The sequence below is a fragment of the Amphiura filiformis genome, chromosome 12 (assembly GCF_039555335.1).
Source record: "Amphiura filiformis chromosome 12, Afil_fr2py, whole genome shotgun sequence".
In the NCBI taxonomy this organism is placed as follows: Eukaryota; Metazoa; Echinodermata; class Ophiuroidea; order Amphilepidida; family Amphiuridae; genus Amphiura; species Amphiura filiformis.
The window spans coordinates 31132113-31156028 of record NC_092639.1 but is presented as its reverse complement, the minus strand read 5'-3'; positions in this window follow the sequence as shown (position 1 = coordinate 31156028).

The window sequence follows — 23916 nt, the reverse complement described above, 5'->3', positions numbered from 1 at the left end:
TGATGAGTGCAGGAAGATTATGAAATGCGATCAAGTGAAATGGTATATTTGTGTCGAGAAATCTGATTATGAAATATGTTCCAAAACAAAGTGCAAATTAATTCGTTTTTATCGCCGAAGGCATCGCACGAATACCGTAACTTTTAAACAAAAAGCTAAATTTTTTCAGGATCGATGCAGCAGTATTATCACTTTTAATAAGTTATTAATTATTAGAAAAGGTCTATGCACGATCTGATGTTATTTTGTCATCGTCATTTAGAATGTAATTGGAAGAAAATCTGTGAACATTATTGACCTATGTATCACATTAAGATTGTATTCTGCTCCATTAGTTCCGCACTTAAAAATTCACGATGATTGAACGAGCCTCTAAATTAAATGCACATTTGATAGAGCCTGAAGATATAATTATGCATGGTTATTAGATTACATGTTTTAGTCATTTAAATTTAACGTGCAGAAAGCATTAATTAACACGTTACCTGACTTTAAAATATTCTTCTCAAATTACCATTTTATGATAACATTTGTAAATAATAACCTGTGAGTTTTCAATAATTTCTTTAGTAGTGCTGCATTCGAATCTTCTCTACATACTTAATAAACTTAAATGCACAGCTTGCCTAGCCAAATATAAATCCCATGTATGTTATCACTTAGTTTATACTTATACAATTGTAACTTTAAAAACACTACAAATCTCTGTCAGTGTCCTCTTATCGATATTCGAGACATGTACGACAAGAAAGTGGTGTCGTAGTACATCTAACATATTTATGCAAGAGCTTGTTTGCAGCCAAGCAATGTCTTAATGTTCCGGTTCCAGGATGCGCCATTTGGATTTAGTACCAGATAAGAAGATATTCAATTGCCAGATCATGTTCACTGTTTGATGCGAGGAGATCGTGGACCCAGGTAGTATACATATAATATGGTATGTAAAACAATAGTGATATATCACATGTATTGTTTCGAACAGACATAGTACATATCGTGAATAATACAAAAGATATACGAGTTTATAGTATTATGGAATAAAGCTCACATTACACCCAGCCACTGGGTGACAAGCGATTGATTTCTATTAAATGGGTTATTCCATTTAAAAAACACACAACCCATGCAGAAGATTCTGCAAATATCTTCGACGGAGGAACAAGAATTGCAAATGGAATTACCTCATTGGGCAGCTCTATTTGAATTTCATACACCCTCTGTAAAATATTCAACCCGAATCTTTCACAGAGGGATGATGAGTTTCAAATGGAACTGCTAATGTGTTCATTCCATTTGAAGTTCTTACTCCCCCTGTTGAAGATTTGGAAATATCTGTGCTAATGTGGATTTTAAATGGAATAGCCGGTGGGTTTTGTTATTTCGGAAAGTGATTGGTCAAAACTCAGTCACTTTACGCTTAACGTAATCCCATCTGATGTAGTCGAGTTGTATATGTTGGTTTCAACACATAATTCATTTACGATTAACGAGACACGAATTGTGAGATCTTATAATACTTTGCTTTTATATAGTTCACCAAATATCTATTGAATTACTTTAAACGATGATCTAAAAGGATATTGTTAAAACACCGAGCAATCTTTAATTCAATATGTATATAACTTGAGCGCATCTTGTTTCCTTTTGAATATATGTAGAGACATCAGGGATAAGAGATATCCCTGCATTCATGTGTGCATTTGGCAAGAAGTTATTCAATTGTATTCAATATTGTTTTTAAAAACACAACAAACTTGAACATATATTTGACTGCACTTTCATTTTTAACAGCATTTCTCTCCTTCTCTGGTATCTAAAGTGGAATTTTGACCTAAAGCTATACAGATATACCGCAGAATAATGGAAAAATATTCTGTAAAATCGACATCGGTATATAGTCTGAGTCCATAAGGCATAAGTTGCATAATCCGGTGTAATTTCTTGAACAAATTTAGTTGCAAATACCATGTGCTTTTACCAAAGGCTGCGTATTAAATTTTCGTATTGAGTTTAATCGCCAGAGAGTTTGAAACTATGCTTACCATTATTATTTAGGTAACTCTCTAGTAATTTTCTTGACGAAGCACTTGCTACTGAATAAATCAGCATCATCATTGGTTTTTTAAACTTGAGTGTTTGTTTCTTACGGGGAAGATTAATGGAAGGAGAGACAGAGGGCGCCAGAGGACAACATATCTTCAGAGTATCGCAGCCTGGACGGGTGTGGATAACATCAAGCTGTTGAGATTGGCAAAGAACAGGATGGATTAGCATTCCATGGTCGCCCACGTCACTGGATATGGCACATAGAGAGAGAGAGAGAGTCGTAATTAAGTTTAAATTAAGATAGAATTAAAAAAAAAACTACAAAATTGAACAATATTCAATTCCAAACGTAAATTACTAAATATTTTCAAATAATTGTAATGCAAGTAATTAGCTAAACAAAATCAATGGCTTCTTCTTGATCAAGTGATTCGAATCTTTCAAGCAGCTGCATTTGTTAAGAAACGAATCTGAATCAATACTAATATTACTGTTTGTACTTTTAATACACTATAAATAAAATGCGGACGTTTATCCCTCAAGTTTTCAACTAAGCGTGGTACAACAGCTTACAAAGACCCCATTTGTAATGATGTTTCATCAAATTTACATCTACTTTTTCAATCAAAATCGAAGCCAAAAATTGGCAGCCCAATGTCCAGAAATACGAATTCAATATTGTCATTAATTAAGACAGTTGTATAATTAATTGATTAACAAATATAGGCTCCTACTAAAAACGCACTTGTTCTTTGGCAAATATATGCCAATGAAGATTGAATAACAATTTCGTCGCGAGTGTATTAATGCGCGCGTCTTATTTGAAGAATAATTGAATTTAAAGTGATTTTATTACTCGTTGTTGAATTTAATGTATTGCGTTCCAATATTATAGAAATCACGGAAATATACTTCGATTGGAGAGAAATATTGAAAAATATGAAAATGTGCTTTAATAATGACTATTTTGAATGATAAGGCGACAAAAAAGCCTGTTCTGTGGACCCGACTGACCCAGAATTTGTGTTTCGGAGAATATGTTTTTAATTTGGCTTAAGGGAACTGGAATGAGCCTTTTGAGCGTTTCGACAGCATTTTTTGTGGGACATGAGAGCACATCACACCTATCGAATTGCATTCTGAATACGAAAACTGTCTTTCTGAAATCAAATAATTTTCATTTTATGAAATTCACGATATGATACAAATTTTATGACAAATTATTAAAATTTGATATTTTTCACATTTTGGAGATATAACAGTCCTCGAAATAAATGATACTAGCGGTCACCCGTCTTTTGCGGTCAGGGTCTTTCGCGGTTGGTACATTTTGTATTATTTTGTGTACATGTAAATGTTTTATTTAATGTGATTAATGGTATGAGAGGAGATTATCATTTAGAACTTAGAAGTATAATATTTAGTATCTTTTCCATAATCAATGGCTTGAAATTGCAATTAGATCATGATCGAAGCAAGTCTTCTTGCCACCATATCATATCCACCGTGAGAAGTCTTGCCCCTGTGAGCTCCTGTGGGATGCTGGCCTCTCTGATATTTAAGATTATTATGCATTTGTTTCAACCGTAGGCCTACCTTTTAGCCCATTTTGGACAAATTTGTTGTACCTTTTAGCTATTTTTTTTATCATTTTCATCCAAGTATGTCCCCCACCTTGAAATGTACCTTGCTGCCTCCGCCTCCTGCAAAAGTCCTGGCTACATCACTGAGCAGATGAAAACAATTTTATTCACATCATGATCTGTTCCTATGGGAAGTCTCAGTGAAATTGTTCAAAAGTCACCCATTTGGGTTACCCGTTTGGCAACCCTGATTAATTTGTCCTTCAAAAGTTTCACTTACAAACTAATTCAATAAACAAACACTCTACTGTTGATTATAGGTTCTCCATAAAAATACAGAATACATGCTAATGTTGATAAATTAGTTGAATAAACAATAGATGTTAATTGAGTTTCTACTGTGTCATGTAATAGTTGAGACTACAGGCATACTTCTACTGTGTCATGTAATAGTTGAGACTACAGGCATAATATCCTCACACCGATGACAGGATAGAAGGCCTAATTCAGGCTATGTCAACATTAGTGTATTGTGTTGGCGTGAAAAGTTTTAGCATGCAGTGCGCTGCCAGTGCCTTTGAAACTAATTAACATAATTTGACACCCTCAACGTAAACAAAAACAAAATTGGACGTTTTATTGGGGTGCGGACAACTTTACTCTACGCAACACAAAAATCCGTTTTCCGAAATAATGTAAGCCGTAGAAGTTTTTAGCCTTACCAATTCGCCAAACTCAGTAATTTATTATAGTCTTAAAATGTATGTATAATGTATATTTTCCCCAAAAGACCTAATTTTTTTGGTGTTTTGGAAAAAAAATATATAGCTTCAATAGTAAAGTTCAAAATTTTCAATTGATCGTCGGCTTTTCATCCCACCTACATACACTTTAAGTAGAAATCACCAGATTTATAAAGTTTACTTCGAGTACTGTTAAATATCAAAAATATCAATTTTAATGATTTGCCATAAAATGTGTATTACATTGCGAATTTCAAAAATCAAAATTATTTGATATCAGAAGGCCATTCTTCGTATTCAGAATGCAATTCGATATGTCTGATGTGCTCTAATGTCCCACAATAAATACTGTCCAAACGTTCATACCCCACCCCTTAAATCGTGTTAAGTCAGTTAGTTATTTAGCTGGACTTTTTTGTTCAGATTTTGGTGAAATTTTAGGTTATAAAGGGTTTTTCATCGTAACAAAAGATAACTTTCAACTGCGATACCTAATTATGATATACGGTATTACATTAGAATTTGGGGATGCATTTATCAGAACATAAAATAATAATCTGATGTAGATTTGAATGAAGTGTTTTGCTATCAAGACATTAACCGCTCTCTTTGCAGAGGCTTCCTTTAGGTTTGTTCTTAATTGCTTGGGCTGCTGTAAAAGTGCAAAATTACATGCTCGACTGGTTGCAATCTTAACAAAATATCAGTTGAACAGCACCCATTGGTGGGATAAGCCAGGTGTTAATCCTGGGGAAAGGGGTGACTTCTTCCTCAACCATCTTTTGTCAAAATGACCATTTTTTTTGTTCTTTTCAGCCACTTTTTGACAACTCAGGCCTATTCGCCGTCGAAGTGATGTAATAATCGGATTAACTACCATAGCAATATATGTGATACGATCATGCCAAATCAGTCTCTTATAGAATAGTAAAAAGCATATACAAACTGCATTTTGCAGAAAACCCCATCGAAATTAAAGCAATTAAAGAGTTTCCAAAACAAAATATTGCCTTTGTTGGGCTATATCTCAAAATCAATATTTCCGCGTTCCGACTAATTTTGCTTGATCGCATCACATATGAATAATTTTTTTGAATAAATCGCCCTGCACTACAAGCAGATTACACTCATCACCTGTGTATGTTGTAATCATAGATTGAATAAAACACCACTCTTTTTAAAGATACTTATCTTACAGGTGCGAGTAATCAGCATTTCTCTATGGTTTAATGCATAGGTACCGCGTGAACGTTATAGTGCAGGGCGATCTATTACAAAATGGTATTCGCCTATTGATATGGTAGTTACTATTGCTAATCCTGTTACATCATCATTTCGACGGCGAATTGTCCCCTCATATTTCAAGACGGATCGACGCTAATGGTAATGTTGAAATGCGCCCCTACTGATGCATCGGGCATTTTCTTCCTACTCTTGAGGGCTTGTCCATCTTTCATTACTGCAAAGGGAATATTTATTACTACGCGGACAACGTAGTTATTTTATGTTATCTCACGTTGCATATCGTTACATTATTTTACAACGACAGTTATCTGTACGTTTATGTAATCTGTTTCTGTTTTTTTAAAATTGTAGTTTGTGATACACAAATCTTCACAAAATCATGGAGCAATTTGCGTAGTTTATACGTATACACCTTTACATAAATGTTCATATCTTTTATTGCATAAATAACCACAGTAATATACAACATATATAACACAAGCGGAGCTTAATAATGCAATAATTATGCAGAGATGAAGAAAACGCGGAAACCAATAATAACGGTTGGCTGGCGGCGCATCGTATTGTGAAACGCGAGAATTGTGACAATTGTTTAACATGAATATGTCGTGTCCATAGTAATGTATTCATTGAGTGGTTGGTAGCAATAAGTGTCGGCAGAAGCATTAACATTTCGGGAGGGGGTAGGGTCGGGAACGAGCATAATTTGTTCCGGTTTTTCTGGGCACGAAGCGCGCGAAAATTTCCATTCCTGACTATTTTATGGGCCAGTGCGCGCAAACCGCGCCTTTTACAATGTTATACATGTGTTAACAAAAGGCAACAAAAAAGGGCAACATCACAATAAAGGCATGCATGGTCTGACGACGCAAATAAGAAGATCGGGTTTTCGGTGATGGGTATTGGTAATGAGATTGAGTACCAAGAAAGTCTGAGAGAGAGGTCGTTTACGGGTAGACTGGATCTGGTGTAGCGTGACCGACCATCAACCCCAATTCTACCAGTCTGAGATCTCATGGCAATTTTCTCTCCATTTGTACGTATCTTCTTCATCCTCTTCATCACAGCTTTACAATAATTCAGAAAGATGTTTCAATGATTCCCTAATGACATGTGACGCGCTTTACAGAAACGTGGGCCAATCACAGCGTGTGCCTTATCATCAATTCAGTTTTATCATGTTCATGCTCCCAGGATGGCTATGGTGTAGATTTAACGTATTTCTACGAGGTCCGAAGAACGCCATACTAAAAGTACTATACTAAAACATCCTGTTTGGGGGTCACCGGGTTTAGCGGTTCTTTGGGGTATAACATGCTTAAATGGCCCTATACTAGGGCTATGCCATACCAATGTATTCATTATGCCTCATGATATAAAGATTAACAAAAAGTAAAGTTTGATATATTGGTCTCCTTCCAACTCTGTCAACTAAAATGAATTTGCTCCAATTTTGATCAAAATGGTCTTAACATGTAAATGACCCTGATTGACAGTGTATGTTTGTAAAAAATGATCTTATGGGTTTTAACGATAGTTAGTTTCTTTTACAGAACCACTGTTTAAATGACTCTCTGCCTCCAGATCTCCTTCTGATTGGCTCCTATTCTGCTTCGCAAAATTGGCCGTGATCTCTCCAAATGTCTTATTTTTAGTTTCAGGTAAATATCGAAATACTACCATAGTAGCTATTAATAAACAAGCGAAGTATATAAGAAATGTGTATCCACCCAATTCTTCCTGTAAAAGTTAATAATAAAGAATATTTGGTAATCACATTTAAGGGCATGGAAAACAAGATCATTGCCTTTGCAACATCTGGCTACAGTGTCATGTTAAACATCAAGCGTGTGGATCGGATTCCAAATGAAACAATCTACAGCACTTCACTAGTTACCGTAGTCGAGATACATCAACGCAAATTTCTCAGCCATATACTGCGTCTTAAAGACGACGAGCCTGTTAAAGAATATGCCCTTTATATTCCACCACATGGGAAGATGACACCGGGACGGCAGCGCATACTGTACCCACAGTATAATATGTCCAACACCTTCTGGAAGATACTGCAGCCAAACAAATCATCATCATCATCATTATCATTATCATCATTATCATCATCTTCATCGTCGTCGTCGTCGGTTGCGACGTCATCATCATCATCATTATTATCATTATCTGATCATCATAATTCTCTTCATCACCACCACCACGCCCATCGCCACCACCACCACCACCACCACCATCATCATCACAACCACAACCACCACCACACCACCGCCACTACCGCCACCGCCACACAACCACCAATCATCACCACCAACAGCAGCAACAGTAAACAATAAAGTTTATGTCCCTGGATAGCATCATAATGTACATTGTACAATCTTCGAGAAGTATTAATAAAAATTGATAGTTTCAAATTATGTTTTATGTCATGTACACATACGTTTAGAAGTGGAAATGTAAGAGATACAAACGCCTTTGTCCACCAAGTTACTTGGACCGTTATACTCATGGCCGCTGGTCTTGTACTCTGTAACCACAGCTCTGCTGTTATCAGATTTTTACACTCCCTAAAATAATATAAGAAACCGGCTGATGAGTTAGTCTTATTAAAATTATTTTTAGCATTAAAACTACGCTTGTCAAAATATCAATTCTAGACTAGACTTAAATGTCCCATGTTCTACTTTTATGTGGCATATCATTTGTAAGTGTCATAGATGTCCTAACATGGCATGCTAGTGGTTAAGCAGAAAGCCGATTATTATTATTAATTATTTGATTATTATAATTATTGATCCCCTATCAGTATTACCTGGACCGAAAGAGAAAATCGCAATGAAAATAAAAACAATCGCGACGGTCAACCATTTCATCCAGTTCAGATCATCCTAATACAATAAAGCAATATATAGATATGAACATAATTATATTGACAAGTAAAATATAGTTAGAACTTTTGTTTATATGGTTTTTCGTGTGTGATTGTTTGCGGAGTCGTACTCAGGTAAAACACCCACGCAGGGCTTACAAGCCTATGAAATATTTAGCTCATAGACCCCTTTAAGGGATCACTGAGAAGGTAACGTATCCAAGAGATGGAAGGCCCCAAAATATTTTAGTATAATACATAAACTAGGTGACCAATTTGCTTGTTTTAAAGTTTGGAACACAAGGCATTTATGATATTTCCGGCCCAAAACTTAAATATCTATATGGGCTTTTTTAAAAGCGTATAAATGAAAACCGAAACTTCCTGCTACAATTATTCTAACAAAGTTTTTAACAAAGGGTACAAACAAAGACATCGATAATGGCGTCACTCAAGAGCTTAGCCAGGAAAATAGGAAACCACGTGAGCGAAACCAAACCTGATACTACAACTCAATATTTGAAACAACCATATGTTGTTCGAAAACGTTGAACTTTGACCTTCCGCTTTGCGCGAATATAACTAAGTAGTTTTATAGGCATCTACCTGTGTGTTAATAGACACTGTCATTCCTAGAAGTAGGACGAGTCCTATTATAAATGGATATAGAAGTAATGGTCTCCTTCCAACTCTGTCTACTAATATTACCTGTGGATATAATGAAAGAAAACATCAAAATGTATAGCAAGGAAGATGGCCTGTAGGCTCGGATGTAGACCTGAAGAGGAGTACAGGAGATATAAATGAAACCATAAGATGTTATTGTTAATTGCTCGCGGAATTCATTTTGTCTCGATGTTATCCTCGGGCTGATTTAGATATGCACAATTATACACATCAACTAGAGTGCTAAGATCGAATGTTAACAAATCATGTGATATTTTTCTGTTGTAATTGTTTAATAGAGCCTAACCATGGCATTAGTAAAACAAACACAGTTAACGCAAACGGATTGGCACCAAATAACAATCAATCTCCCTCTTGAAGATCTACAAATCCTGGGTTGAAAATTGACGGCATTCCATATACATACAGTGCAAAGTATGGGAGAAATGTTCCTCTGTGACTGACCAGTTTGGATCTTGGCATAATCACTGTTAGATTGTGATATCTAACAGAACGACTGAGATGTGGGTAAACTGTGCGAAGTAGTTAGGGTCCCACTGCTCTGTAATGCCCAATTGTACCATAGTTATCCATGACCTGACCACAGTGATACCTATGATTTATAGATAGTTTATGTTGTTTTGAACCATGGATTTGTACAATCTTTGGATTCGTTTTTTTTTGGTAGAGGTAACTTGACGGAATCATTTCAATACGTTAACTGGCAGTCATTGGCATTCTAGTGACCACATATGACATTGTCAGGTCCTTACAGATAGAGATACCAAGTTGTTTACAGTCAATGTATACGAGGTGTTCATAGTATTTACGTAAGTTTACAGGAAAGTATTAAAATAAGTCAAACCTACCCTAAAAACGTTGAAATGACGTTGATAACGCTGTAACCGACAGTTGATAGAGCAATTTCTGTTTGATCTAGACCCGCAGACTTAAAGATTTCGGTTGTATAATATGTAAGCTGAAACGGATAGACATTTTAGAAATTAAAAAGTAGCCCTAATCATAATGATCTCATAATATATTTAACTAATCGACATCCTCGTATATCCATATAGCTCATGTCTATTGTTAGATAACCTATTGCGCGTCACCACGCTTTCCTGAAGCCATACCCTTGATAAAAATTAAAGGTGACTATAGTTAACGCTTTAACCAAGTTCTTCACATTTGTGTGGCTCACCAAGTCCATACAGTCTGATCAAGGATCAGACTTTACTTCTGGGTATTTTCTGGAGGTCATGTACCAATTTTGACTTCTCCGTAGTCCACTTGCCCATTTTGCATACTCTGGCCATTACATTTAAGCATAAAACTCTGATTTATATTGATTTGTGTGCAACTGATAGATTTTCACATCTGTATCTGATCTTTTCAGTCACCGCACTCCCTCTGTTTGTTAGCTTCCCAAGTGGACTACTGACTTTGCCTTGCGGTTACGATTTTTAACATGGGACTCTATGGAGAATTAGGCCAATTTCTGGCCTAACTAAAATTGGCCATGATGTAATGCATCTTTAAATGGATCTGCCTTGTGATTGGTCGCCCATATCTCGCTATGGTTTAAATCTTCTGGACCCGCGCCATTACCATTAACTACACCGTACACAACTGTCTGTGGTATTTGCGGCGCTTTTGTGTTGACGCGAAAGTTAATCTCTCATCAAACATCTAGCGCGTCTTGTACTATACCATGCTTAGTACTTGTGGTTAATGGACTGATAAACAAGTATGCTTGACAGTGTGTTTTTAGAGAGCAAAGTCCCGGGTAAAGTTCTGCTTAAAATTCAAAGTCCATAGTCGGATTTTCGGGGTTCGCTATCAATAAACTGGTAGATTCCAAAATCAGAATTGTTCAGTATTAAAGTGAGCCATTATAATTATGCAAGATAATGTTGCATTCAGTTACTTTTATTGTCACTAATTATCTGATATTTTAACTCTTTATGACCATTTTACTATTGAATACTTTAATTTTAATAAACATCAGTATAATTTTGAGTTCAACGAAATGGGTTCATCATGACTAATAATAACATATTTTTAATAAAATTCGACTATGGCATAGTCTAGTACCAATTAGGTACAGAAGAGTACCTCAAGTGATTACCATTCGGAATCACAAAGTGCACTAAAAAGGTCCACCAAACTTGGAAAAACATGATCAAGACACATTGTGTGGAATTTCAGAGGGATTAGGATGAGGGAATACACCTGTTATTGTTTGTTTTCTGCTAAATAAGCTGTTCAGGAAACTTGAGGATTTAGTCCTTTTGAGTTTGGACACACAGTACGCGAACCCGTAAAGTTGTTTAAAGGAAAGTGACTCAATAAAAAATCAGTTATTGGAGTATGTCTCCAATTTTAAGCATAAGCTTAACAGAGCAACTGATATCGTCAAAGAAAACTAGAAAACAGGGTATTAGGCCAAATGAAACGATGGTATGATAAACGTGCCAGAGAAAAAGTGTTCAAACCAGGGGATAAAGTTCTAGTTCTATTTCCAATTCCAGGATACCCATTATAAGCCAGATATCATGGCACATTTTGAGGTAGAGTCAAAAGTTGGCGATGTAGATTATAATTATTATCAAGACTCCTGGTAGACGTAACAGAAAGTAGTTATGCCACATAAATATGCTCAAAGAGTATGTTGAAAGAAGTTACAATGGCATTCCAAAACATGTCTGTGTAGCAAACAATCATGTCAATGTAGACAAACATGCCGATGTATACAAACTCGCCAATGTAGACAAAAGTAAAGATGACAATTCTGATTCTGACATTTGATCAGGATAATGAGCTTGAGCACAAAGCGTATAATGTAAAATTGAACAATGCTGATGTGCTTACTAACTTGGATAAAAAGGTCGTCTTGCTCAGGACCAACAAAGTTGCACCACAAATTTGACAATATATTCCCTGACCAAATGCTGCATTTCATGACGTGGATGTTATATATACAAAACCAATCAAGCAGCAGCCTTGCAGAATCAATCCACTTAAAATGGAACATCTCAAAAAAGAGATCATGCTAAACAATTAACGACATCATAGAACCAAGTAGTAGTGAATGGAGTTCACTACTACTTGATTCTATGATGTTCTATCCTTCCCAATCCTGATGGTTCATACAGATTAGTCGCACAAATGAGAGCTGCAAATGTTCATTCAAGGACAGGCTTGTACCCTATTAAAAATTGATGATTGCACAGACAAAGTTTGGCCCAATCCAAAATCTAAATAGCAGTTTCATGTCTGGCTTGCATGCTACTTCTTGGAGGTGTCAATCACCAGAGACATTGATCATAATCAGCATCCAACAGCAAACATCATCTTTCTTCTCTGTACTTAAGGGGTAAGTTGGAATTATAGACCACTTGACATGTGACGCCATTGCCCGGCAATATACGCAAGAATTATGGCAATTTCCATTGTTCTTTGCCCTGCAGTGTGCGTACATCGTAGTTTGTACAGGGCACGTGCATTTTAAGAAAGCCAGTTTAGCGGTTCGTTCGAGCATATCGATAGATCAGTCCCTCGCCTTTGTTGATAAACAAAGATGTCAAGTGGTCTAGTATACAGGTTTAATTTTATTATTATTATACGCATCCGTGCACCTGGGCGCCTGTTTATATCAATAAAATCATTTAGTATACAAATATATTAAAACTTTGGACATAGCAAACTTACCGCTGCAAAGCCGGATAGATGGAACCCAACCGTGATGATAATGCAGAGCATGAGCGGCGTCTTCCATTCAGGATTTTTAGTCTAACAATATCCATATTACCCACCCCTTCTGTAGCGTCATCTCGAAGGGCCTCAATTTTCATCTCCTCAATCTCTTTACTAATATCTGCGGTTTTACCCCGAAGCTGTTGCAAAGCTGAGAATGCATGAATCAATATAATCATGTCAAAATGTTGGAGTTGTCTATTACCATTATTGAATTTAAGGGATGGGTTTATATGTGTGTAAATGGAGGAGAAATGGGAGGATTTTGGCATGTTTGCTGTGATTGTTTGCCTAGCAATATTGATCACAAGTACACAATTGATGGTGCATATCAAGGACCAAACTCTATAGTTTTATATTTGAGCACGATCACTTCTGTAAGGTCATGGGAAATTATGTAAATCGGCTTTTATATTTGATGTTGCATATCGGCTCACGCACTTTTTTTTTTGTACCAAGTATTTCACAAAGTCCCTGTACTCTGATGACCATATGACTTTTTGCTGGTATGTTGAGTACTTTAAACAATTAATTATAGTACTTACCTCCTACTTTAGGAACATGCGTATGCCTTAATGTATGTCGACCATGTCAACAACCCAGTGTAGTTTTACATGGTTGGAAAAGTCTATTTCCTTTCGCTATTTTGCCAATCATAATTCATAAATTGTCCAACTTTTTTGACAAAAAGAGTTTTGCAACTATTCCGCCAGCAAGGAAACACAAATTTATGTGTATCCAGTGCGTCCTTTACGTTTAAATAGTTCAGTTTATTATCAAGTTGTGCCTCTATACGCCATATTTACGGAATTGATGATACGAGCTGATACGGAATTTTTGAACCCAAATTTCTTGAAATATACATTACCTTTTTAACTTCTCGCCACGAAATTGGATTCATAAGAAGGTCAAATACAAGCCTTCCATTATGGCTGGTATCATCATCTCGATTGGTGTCTTGTGTTAGTATTATTCCATATTTTGCTGGTAGAAGTTCAATGAAACCCTCCATAATTCACGACTACTGTCACTTGTGTTATAAACTCGATGTGTTTACTATATTGTCGCTCGGGTCCGCGACTAATCGCAGGGACCGGTATATCATTAGCTATTCTATACACTTTTCAATAGCCTTATTGTGATGTGTGGGAGTTTGAAAAGCCGAGCCATGAACAAAATATAATGCGAGCACCCGGGGGGCATCAACTTTAGAGGTGACGGTATGTGCCTGTCAATATATGCCCCTCTTTTGAAGCCGACTATACCCGATGACCAGGCACCTTCAGTTTTCAAAATATTATACCCAATGACCCCTTTTTCATTTTGATTGTACATAATGACCTTTTTTTTAAATAAAAAACCCCCAACGTTTTGTACTGATATGCGCCTACTTCGCGACGCTTGTAGGCACATATACCCATCAATTCTAAAGTTGAGTGCCCCGGGGCGAGCGCATACTGCGGGCCAATGAACAATGAGATAGTGGCTTTTCTGATATCGCTTTGAGGAACTGTTGAAGTATAAATCAGCCAACGAGTAGGTGTGTCCAAATTGCACATCTTGAATTGAGACCAAGACAGCTGTTATTTCAATTGTTATACCGTTCCGGTTGGTTTATTACCTACCATTGCCTACGAGATGCAGTTCTAAGGTGACAGAGGGACAGGTCTGCAATTCGATTCCACAACCATTCATACCTTTCATCTGTTTTATTGTATTACCGTGCGAATTGCTCCGTGGTACCTTACGGGTACCTGAATTTTATTTGAATGAAGATGACTCTGTCATGCTCGACGTCATATTGCATAATTTCTATACAGTATATGCAATAAACCAACCAGAACAGTATAACAATTGAAATAATAGGCAGTTCTAAGATAGGTTAAGAAGAATATAACGTCACAATTCTGTATTATTATTCAAGGTTGTAACGTGTGTCCATGGAAGAAAGAGATGAGAAGGAACCACAACGACTTCGATCGGCCAAGTTTTAATCCGCTTATCTATTGACGCATGAAAAGAAAAGCTATCAATGGTACTTACTTTCATGTATGATCCATTTACCGCGATCGATGCTTGGCAAAATCATTACTGGAAACAATAACAAACCCATCCACGAACAAACAAACGCTACCCAGAAGTAAGATTATGGAATTTCACTGATGCTCTGAACATGTATAGTAGCTTTGTTTTGGGATCTACAGTCAAATTGTTTTCTTGATCGTGTTGTGTAGAAAATGTCCTATAAAACATCGAAAAGGTAATCAAAATCGGCCGTTTTTTTGCTGAGTTTCATCTTTAGCAAATAAGGTAAGATTTTGGTGACTTTTTCGATGAAAAATAGATGTAAAATGTTCTTAAATAATGCACAATGTTCCGGTTGAGTCCGGTACATAAAACCTGTTTAATTTAATAGTTTATATGTGTATAATCGTAACTAGCTAACTCGTTTCAGTGCCAAAGACTGCCAACTCTGAGAAAAAAGTCATCAAAGTTCGGAAAAATTGGGCAAAATGGAAGAAAAAGATGTAGGCCATCAATGACCGATGATCACGTCACCAGAGAAAATCCTATAGGGTGCTTGCACGGAAGGTCATTAGTTCAAATCATCCTTCACACACGCTCCAGAAGACATGCAAATACATGGAATACAATACCAATCACCTATTTAACGCTGGGTATTGATCAAAGTAAATCCTCATGAATAACAATGTCAATGAAATGTCGGTAAAGGGAGTGGACAAAGTGAATGCGTTCGTTGTGGTTCCTTCTTATCTCTTTCTTCCATGGTGTGTCTATGCTGTCATGTAGGCCTACCTGGCAACAGACACGCCCCCGGTACAAACAGATGAAATTTGCAGAAAAGCGTGATTATGACAAAAAACATTAAAAATGATACTTTGAGGTATTGTTTTTTAATTTTTGTATGGCAGATCATACATACACATGTGCTGAGGTCAAAAAGGTAAAAATTTTGTTTTTGACCCCTGACTCACCTGTCATTCCAAACAACCCCTTAACACATCATTTCAATATAAAAGGAAAGCGGCTTTTGATTGTTACTGATTTAACGGTAACTACCTTTCTTTTTATGTTAGAATATTGTGAATACAAGTCTTTATGATATGTGACGCGATCAAGCAAAATCAGTCGGAACTCGGAAATATTGATTTTGAGATATAGCCAAACAAAGGAACTATTTCGTTTTGTTTCCTCTTGTTTTGGAGACTCTTTAAGGGGTACTACACCCCTGGCGAATTTTGTGCCTATTTTTGCATTTTTCTCAAAAATTATAGAGCATTGATGAAGCAACCCTTAATTGCTCATATCTTTGGAACTGGTTATTCAATTTCAATGGGGTTTTCTGCAAAATCCAGCTTTGTAAGTGCTTTTTACTATCCTATAAGAAACTGAAAATTTAATATTTTCGAGTTCCGACTGATTTTGCTTGATCGCATCACATATAGGCTATACCCTTTTCGGCATCCCGGTAGCGTTTTTGTTTGATGAACAACCAGCGTGGACTTTCTGGACAAAACGGTAATACAAGAATATTAATCATTCCCACACATCCAATTAATGATAGCAGTATCGGCCATGATTCCTGGCTATAGAAGCCCCAAAAGCCGATCACCTGTGATAAATAATGAATATATTCTCTATAAAAACACATAAAATATCTCGCTTTAAAAGCCAGAATGTACAAAATTCGGTAAAATGTGGACAACAATATTTGTTGTAGAAAGACCTTCATATCATGGATCCATTGCCCGCTGGCAACATTTTAGTATGAAACTAAAGTTTACGTTTGCTGTCCCGAGTTACTACAAGTATACGCATCAATGTATGTCAAAACTAAACTGTCATTTATATCGTAGAAGAATGGGTAATATGGTGTGTCTTACATGACTTAATAGTTGTCCACAGGTGAGCATCAAAGTACCGAAAACACCGATTGCTCCACGTAAATTGACAGGTGATATCTCAGCAAGATAGAGAGATATTATCCCAAGACTAATCCCTGCAAAGACACAGATTTCATATAGTTATGAATCCGTATTCGATTTTTAGTACAATCATGTTACGCATGAACTTTTTTTTTGAATTATTGAACAAGTGATTAACGCTGTAGTTCAAGAGGGCAGCATATCAATTTTTGTAACGGTGATAATCAATTTATCAAAAAGATGAATTCAGATTCGGCAGTTTGCAGAATTTATAACGATATACGCAATCAACAACAAAGACAGGGGTTATGGCAGTAGGGTTATGATTGGATCTAGGGTTAGGGTTGGGGTTATGTCAGGATAGGGTTGTGATTAGAGTTAGTGTTAGAGTTGTTCTTAGGGTATTAGGGTTTGCCGTGAGGAACAAGTGGAGTGTCGGACCCCAGGAGAAAAGCTCAGCACATACGAAATTCTTCAACATAATAGCAAAAAAATAATGTAATTCTTTTATCATAACTTACCACAATATAAACCAACGACAAATCTTCCCAAGAATAGTAGCCAATACATGTCGGCTCTTTGGCATACCCCCATTAGTAAACCTCCAATTGGAAGGAGTATGGAAAACCCAACCAAAGCGTACTTTCTATAGATAAACAACACCGATGGCTCACAATTACACAATTTCGATAAACATAAATTATGACAAAATATAAACTACATGTACAAACATTTACAACGCTACGCTTTCATAAATGTTTTGAAAATGCAATTCTGCTTTATTTCCTGTATTTATTAAAAGCTTGACTATGTTTCATCATGATGTGTTTCACAAACCATTCATGGCGTTGCTGATAATTTTACCAATTAGATTGAAATTATCGTTTCCTATAGTAGGGTCCACAACTTATAAGTTCCCCCCCTAAATACTTTTTAAGATAAATCGAAAAATATTTGACGAAATGCAAACGTGTAAAATGGTATGGGTAGCCTTATGTGTTTTACACATATGTGAGTGGACGCGGCGAATCAGCCGTAAACTCGGCAAATTGTATTTTGAGTTAAAGTGTCAAATGTATGTGAAGGTCGTATCAAGGGGGTGACACTAAATTCACGGTTGTTCTATTAGCAACGCAAAATCTATGAAAAATTCAGCTGGTTTACTAGCTAGAAAGTGAGGCCAGTTATCGATCCGTTATAGCTCGTTATGAATAATTCATGTTCGACCCTTGGATCATGTTAATTGAGTTTGGCAAATAACAACGTTGTTAGTTTTGCGAACTTTGCCTGTTCAATGAGAGTATAGCGCGCCCCCAATACATCTGGGCGCAAAACAGGCGAAAACGATCCAGTTTAATGAAATGGCGGACGGGTATTCCCATCAGGCACCAGTGATATGTTTTTTTCAAAGAAAGTCTACTAATTTGATATGAAATGACATTTTGCAATAGCAAAGTCAAAATTAGGACTTGCTGTCAATAATATGAAGGAAACATGTGACAGAGGCAAGGTGGGAAATACAAGTAGTATTTAAGTTATGAATAACCTTTGATACCCGACCTGACCTTCCATCATGGCGCCTTATTCGTTTTTATGTATTTCTATTATGCTCTCAAGTAAAATAAAATACCAATCTGCTCTGAGCAGACAATGTTACTTGGCTCCCAGCATGAATTATTGATTTTATACGGAAGTAAAGAAATGCACAGTGTATGTGCATGATGTGCAAGCATACTCCAAATATTTACGGTAAATCTGAATAGTGGTCACATGTTAACATATCATGTGTTCGGGAAATCACGTGGCAACATTTTAAGATTTCAGGCTTGTTTACTAGTTAATTGCCATTTGTACTCTTTATTATTTATCTTTGTTAATTAACATATATTTTAAATGCTGATAAATCGTGGTTGGCTACCCACGATATCTGTTAAATTCAATATTTTATGAATATAATTCTACCACGCAGAGGGGGTCACGCAGCAGAATTTCACATCACCTGACTTAGCTACATTTCGAAGCTCTGCTCTTCAAATTCATGTAAATTTCAAAGTTTATACATTTAATATATTTAATATGATACTAATTTTTTTGTTATAACCAACTGGTACACGAAATATACTATACAGAAAGGTAATTATCAGCCTTCACTCAGCAAATTGACATGCCCGGCATATGCAGCCATTCTCCGTCTGGATAACATGACTGTCGCCCTCAATACGTCTTGGCGCAAATTTAAATAACAATACGCTATTTACATATCAATGCGGCCTCATGCTAATTAAAGCTGCCCCATCCAGGAGTTCATCTATGGTATTATTTGAAATGACCGCCAATTATGACTGCATGTTGGATATTTATTACCAGAAATGTAGAAAAAGAGACACTTGTAGAACCGATAAAAAATACAATTTTGTCGAAGGAACAGAGTTCAACAAATCATAACCCCGCTTTTGGATATCGTTTGAAGTCAAATGATATACCATTTTAAAGCTTATGGTGTATATTTTCTAAACACGAAATAAAACAAAATTGACCGGGGCCGACTTTACGGCTGATTCGCCGCGTCCAGTCACATATGGTCCAAATTATAGCGTCACACGTCATTGCGTTTGGTCACAATGGTTCATTATGTAAACAAAAGAGACCGTTTTTAACAGTGTTAAAAGTTACATCTGAGTCCATAGGAGGTAATTACTTCTAAAACAATACAGTAGGCCAGGAATATTCATGTGTTTGTTAAAGAAAACTTAATCTTTGTTTTTCTTCTTTTTCAAAAGCAAAGCAGTTGTTTAATTCTTTTCTCTTTAACCGATAAATGGCTGAGTTGGGCGGGATATGTACGGCGGTGAGATTAGACCATACATCGCCAGTAGTTCATCACATGTGAAAAGTAATTTTAAAAATGCCACGTTTGCCCGATTTCCTTCGCGGTCGACCAATAGGTTTGCTGGATGAAAATGTACCAGTGAAAGAAATTGCTCGTCGTGTGGGAGTTGCGCCCAATGCGATTCGAAAATTGAGAACAAAACTTCAGGTGAAAGGAGAAGTGAAAAATCAGCCGAGAGCACCTCGTGGACGTGTCACGTCTGTTCGTCAGGACATGTCAATAGTGAATTTGGCTGAAACCAGCAACGGATCCGGAATTTAATGAACAGCATGCACCGACGTTGTAATGCACTTGTTAACAGTTTAGGAGGACACATTACCTACTGAACATCTAGAATTTAAGTTTTATTTCCAATACAAACACATGAACAGACCTGACATACTGTTTTGTTTAAAAATTGACTCCTATGGACCAAGGTGCAACTTTTGAAACATTGTGACCGAACGCAATGATGTGTGACACTACAAATTGGTCCAGATTTGTAAAACAAATAAGGTTACTCATAACTTTTTACAATTATGTATTTCGTTAAATAGTTTTCGATTTCTTTCAAAAAGCATTAGGGGAACTTATAAGTTATGCACCCTATATGAAAAGCAAACAAAATAAACAATTCTCCAGCCTTTACTAATTATACAGGGTGTCCCAGAAAAAAATATCGGGTGAATAAATTTGGACGTAAGTCGAGAAAATAATAGACATCAGAATCCACAAATCTAACAATCAACATGTAGCCCATCCTATTCTCCATCTCATACGCTTATTTTACTGGAATCGGTTGACTGATTGCGAAGAAATGAGCGATTACATAACGCATGCGTCAATTGACTTCATTCCAAGTTTGAGTCTTTCAACACAATGCGCACTAGTGGCTAATTGTTACGGTCTTCATATTTTGTTCAGTGAAATCCTTTTCATTCTTTTTAAACAATCTTTTTCTTGCAAACCATTTAATTAGGTTTTGTTCAAATTTGAAAACCTTCCCGATATTGAAAATGAATGATGATCGGTACTTGTAAAATATCATTTTTCGTTAATGTTAATATAAAATTTTGCATAAAGAATTATTGCATTAAGAATTCCAGCCGGCTTAAAAATTTCTCACACACATTAATGTTTTTGGAATATTTCCAAAATATTGTAATGCAAAGTTTAAATCATTTAAAACTTGAATATTAATGTTGTTTGGTATCAAAATCACACGTAAAGCTGTAAGCACTTGATCATTGTCATTCTTGGCTCATATGTTCTTTGGAAAGTTAAAATATAACATATTTGCACAACCTAAATTATTAAAGTTGGAATGCTTCCAATTGCAGAAATCAAAGTTAAAACTGTTATTCATCTTCAGCGAAAGCATGAATAACATAACCCCGTCGGATTATAAAATAGATAATGTGAACTAAATTTAATGAGATACACAAACTTTTGGAAATGATGAGCGAGTATGAAAAAGGTGTCTGTTAATCAAACTTGGAATGAACTGCATTGATACGCGCATTATGTAATCATTAATTTCTTCGCAACCAGTCAACAGAATCAAATAAAATTTTCGTATGTGATGCACAATAAAATAGGCTATGTGCTACATTTTATATTTTGTGATTCTGATGTCTATTTATCGACCTAAGTTCATTTTCATTCACTCGGTAATACAGGGAAGAGAATCATACAGATTCTCTTCCCTGTATACAAAAAGTGACGATCATTGCAGTGGCGTAATTTGACTATCGCAATCAATCCCAGGGGAAATAGGGGGACATTCTGCCCCAGGGTGGCTTATTGGCTTTAAAAGGTCAGTCAGCTCATAGGGGGGAGGGTTTTATCGTGAGGAGGGAGGAAGGGTACATTGTCGAGGTGGGGGGTAGCCGGGGAACTTCTTCCGAGGGAAGTATCGATACGCCATTGAATTATCATACAGATTCTCTATCCATTTGCCATTTGGGAACAGTGCGTGCGGGGTTTATATAATAGTGGAATTCCTCGTCAGTAACACAATCTGTAGGAATAACCGATATTGGCAAGATTCAGAGACCCTGTCCGAATACCGGTGTTTCAGCAAAGCACCTTGTCAAAATGCGGCAATTCATTTGGTGAAGGTCGCATTGAGTAAGAGCAAGGACAAAGGTTTCAATCGGGACAATACCCCAACCCCCACCTGGATCCGGATCATTATGATTTTACGTTGAAGTTTAAATAGGACCTAAACACCTCACACGCACCCTCCCCCCCTACTCCCTCACAAAGATTACAAACCTTCCTAATGTATCGCTCAGCCATCCTGCCATAATAGCTCCAAATGCCCCACCTACAGAATAAATTGTCACTGTACACGAATACATCCAAGTAATGGCCAACTCTGGTGCATTGCCGTTCCACTGCTCTTGATTAGTTTGATTCAGAAATTCTAAAATAAACTTGAGCATAAAAGAAAACATAAGTAGAAATATAGTTTTCCATATACAGTATTCCTTATTTGTAAAATTTATAAATACGAATTTATATATTCTTGATAGAGAGATCTGGAAGCTGCCATTATGGCTGGGCGAAAGTATGTCTGGAGAGTTGAACTCTAGCACAGTGGTTGGGCTTCCTGTACGGTAAGGCAGTTGACTTCAGCAACTGGTCGCTCAAAATTGGGTGTGTTTTGCCAATTAAAAGCCATTATTAAATGAATGGCGCTTGATAACTTTTTAAACGCTTTCGATAACTTTTCTCTAAAGTTAGTTTGTCATAATATATGAAAGTTACAGGATCCCCCAAGTAAATGTAGTCATTTTTGTGAAATTTTTTTCACGAATACCAATATCTAATTGTTTTCCTGTTCATTTGTATGGAGTGAATGCCTATCTAGGTACTTTTTGCTGATACGATGTTGTGTAATGGCTGCGCTCATGTACCCGAAAACTCGTATTTATAAATAAAGAATACAAGACTGATATAGCTAACTATTTATAAATAAGGAATACAAGACTGATACAGCTAACTAATTCTTTAGCTCGAACCCAAGTTCATTATCTTTAAATCATACAAATGCATCTATTTCATTATCTTTAAAATAGTTTCGGTTTTAACAGAATACAAGCGGAATACTTGGTTTCTTACCGGGGCAGCAACGGTCATAACACCATCATTGTATCCCAAAGGTACCCCCGCACCGATGGATATCACAACAGTAGATAGAGCTAACCAAGGTGTCACTTTGCCGTGAAGTTCCTGTAAGAAAAATAATACTATACCGTAAAACCTCGTCCACAAGCATTAATGCTTTTGATAAAAGCTAAATTAACCCAGCGCCATCTATCGACAAAATTATAACATTATGGAGTTTGAGCAAATAAATTACCGATACAAACATTTACATACAATTACTATTGTAAGACTAATCTATTGTATTGGCATATTTAAGGCTGTTTTGTACTAATCTATAGCTTTCATCAAAAACACTCTATATGCTTGAAGACGAGGTTTTACGGTTTATGGTTTAGTAATGTCTATAATAGATCCTGAACCCAAAGCTTACATTATGTCAATATTTTGAGAAGACTATTGCTCTCTTTGTCAAAGACTCGCGAAGCGGCGAGTAGTTAGAACTAATAGCGAGCGAAGCGAGCAGCGAGCCTACGTGTAGCTACTGTGGTTTACAAGAGTGCGTGGTTCCCAGTAGTTTCTCTCCCTATGGGTAATTATAGGTACATGGTCTGTAACACAGACTACAATGTTCGTCGCTGTACAATGAGTTCCTCGAACAACACGCATTCTGTAAATAGTTCAAATACAGTCAAAGATGATACTTACTTGTTTGTTAATAAGAGGTTTCCTAGGATCATCTTCAATGAAACCAGCATTTTGATTTCCCATATTGTAACAGAAATACCGTGAAAATTGAAGCTAAACAACCATGTTCACCAAGAATTTCATAGATATAATAACTTGTTTAAAAACACTTGTAATAATTTGGTTATAATTAAGATTATCGAAATTATGTTATTACTAGACTGATCATTGTATAGACTATTAATTGTATAGTTAAGACTTTGCACTGTGACCGTATCTTTATTTGCTATTCTGTCTATCGAATTGCTATAGTCCAAATATAGGGTCCACAAGTTATAAGTTCCCCCTAATCCTTTTAGAAATAAAAAATATTTTACAAAATGTA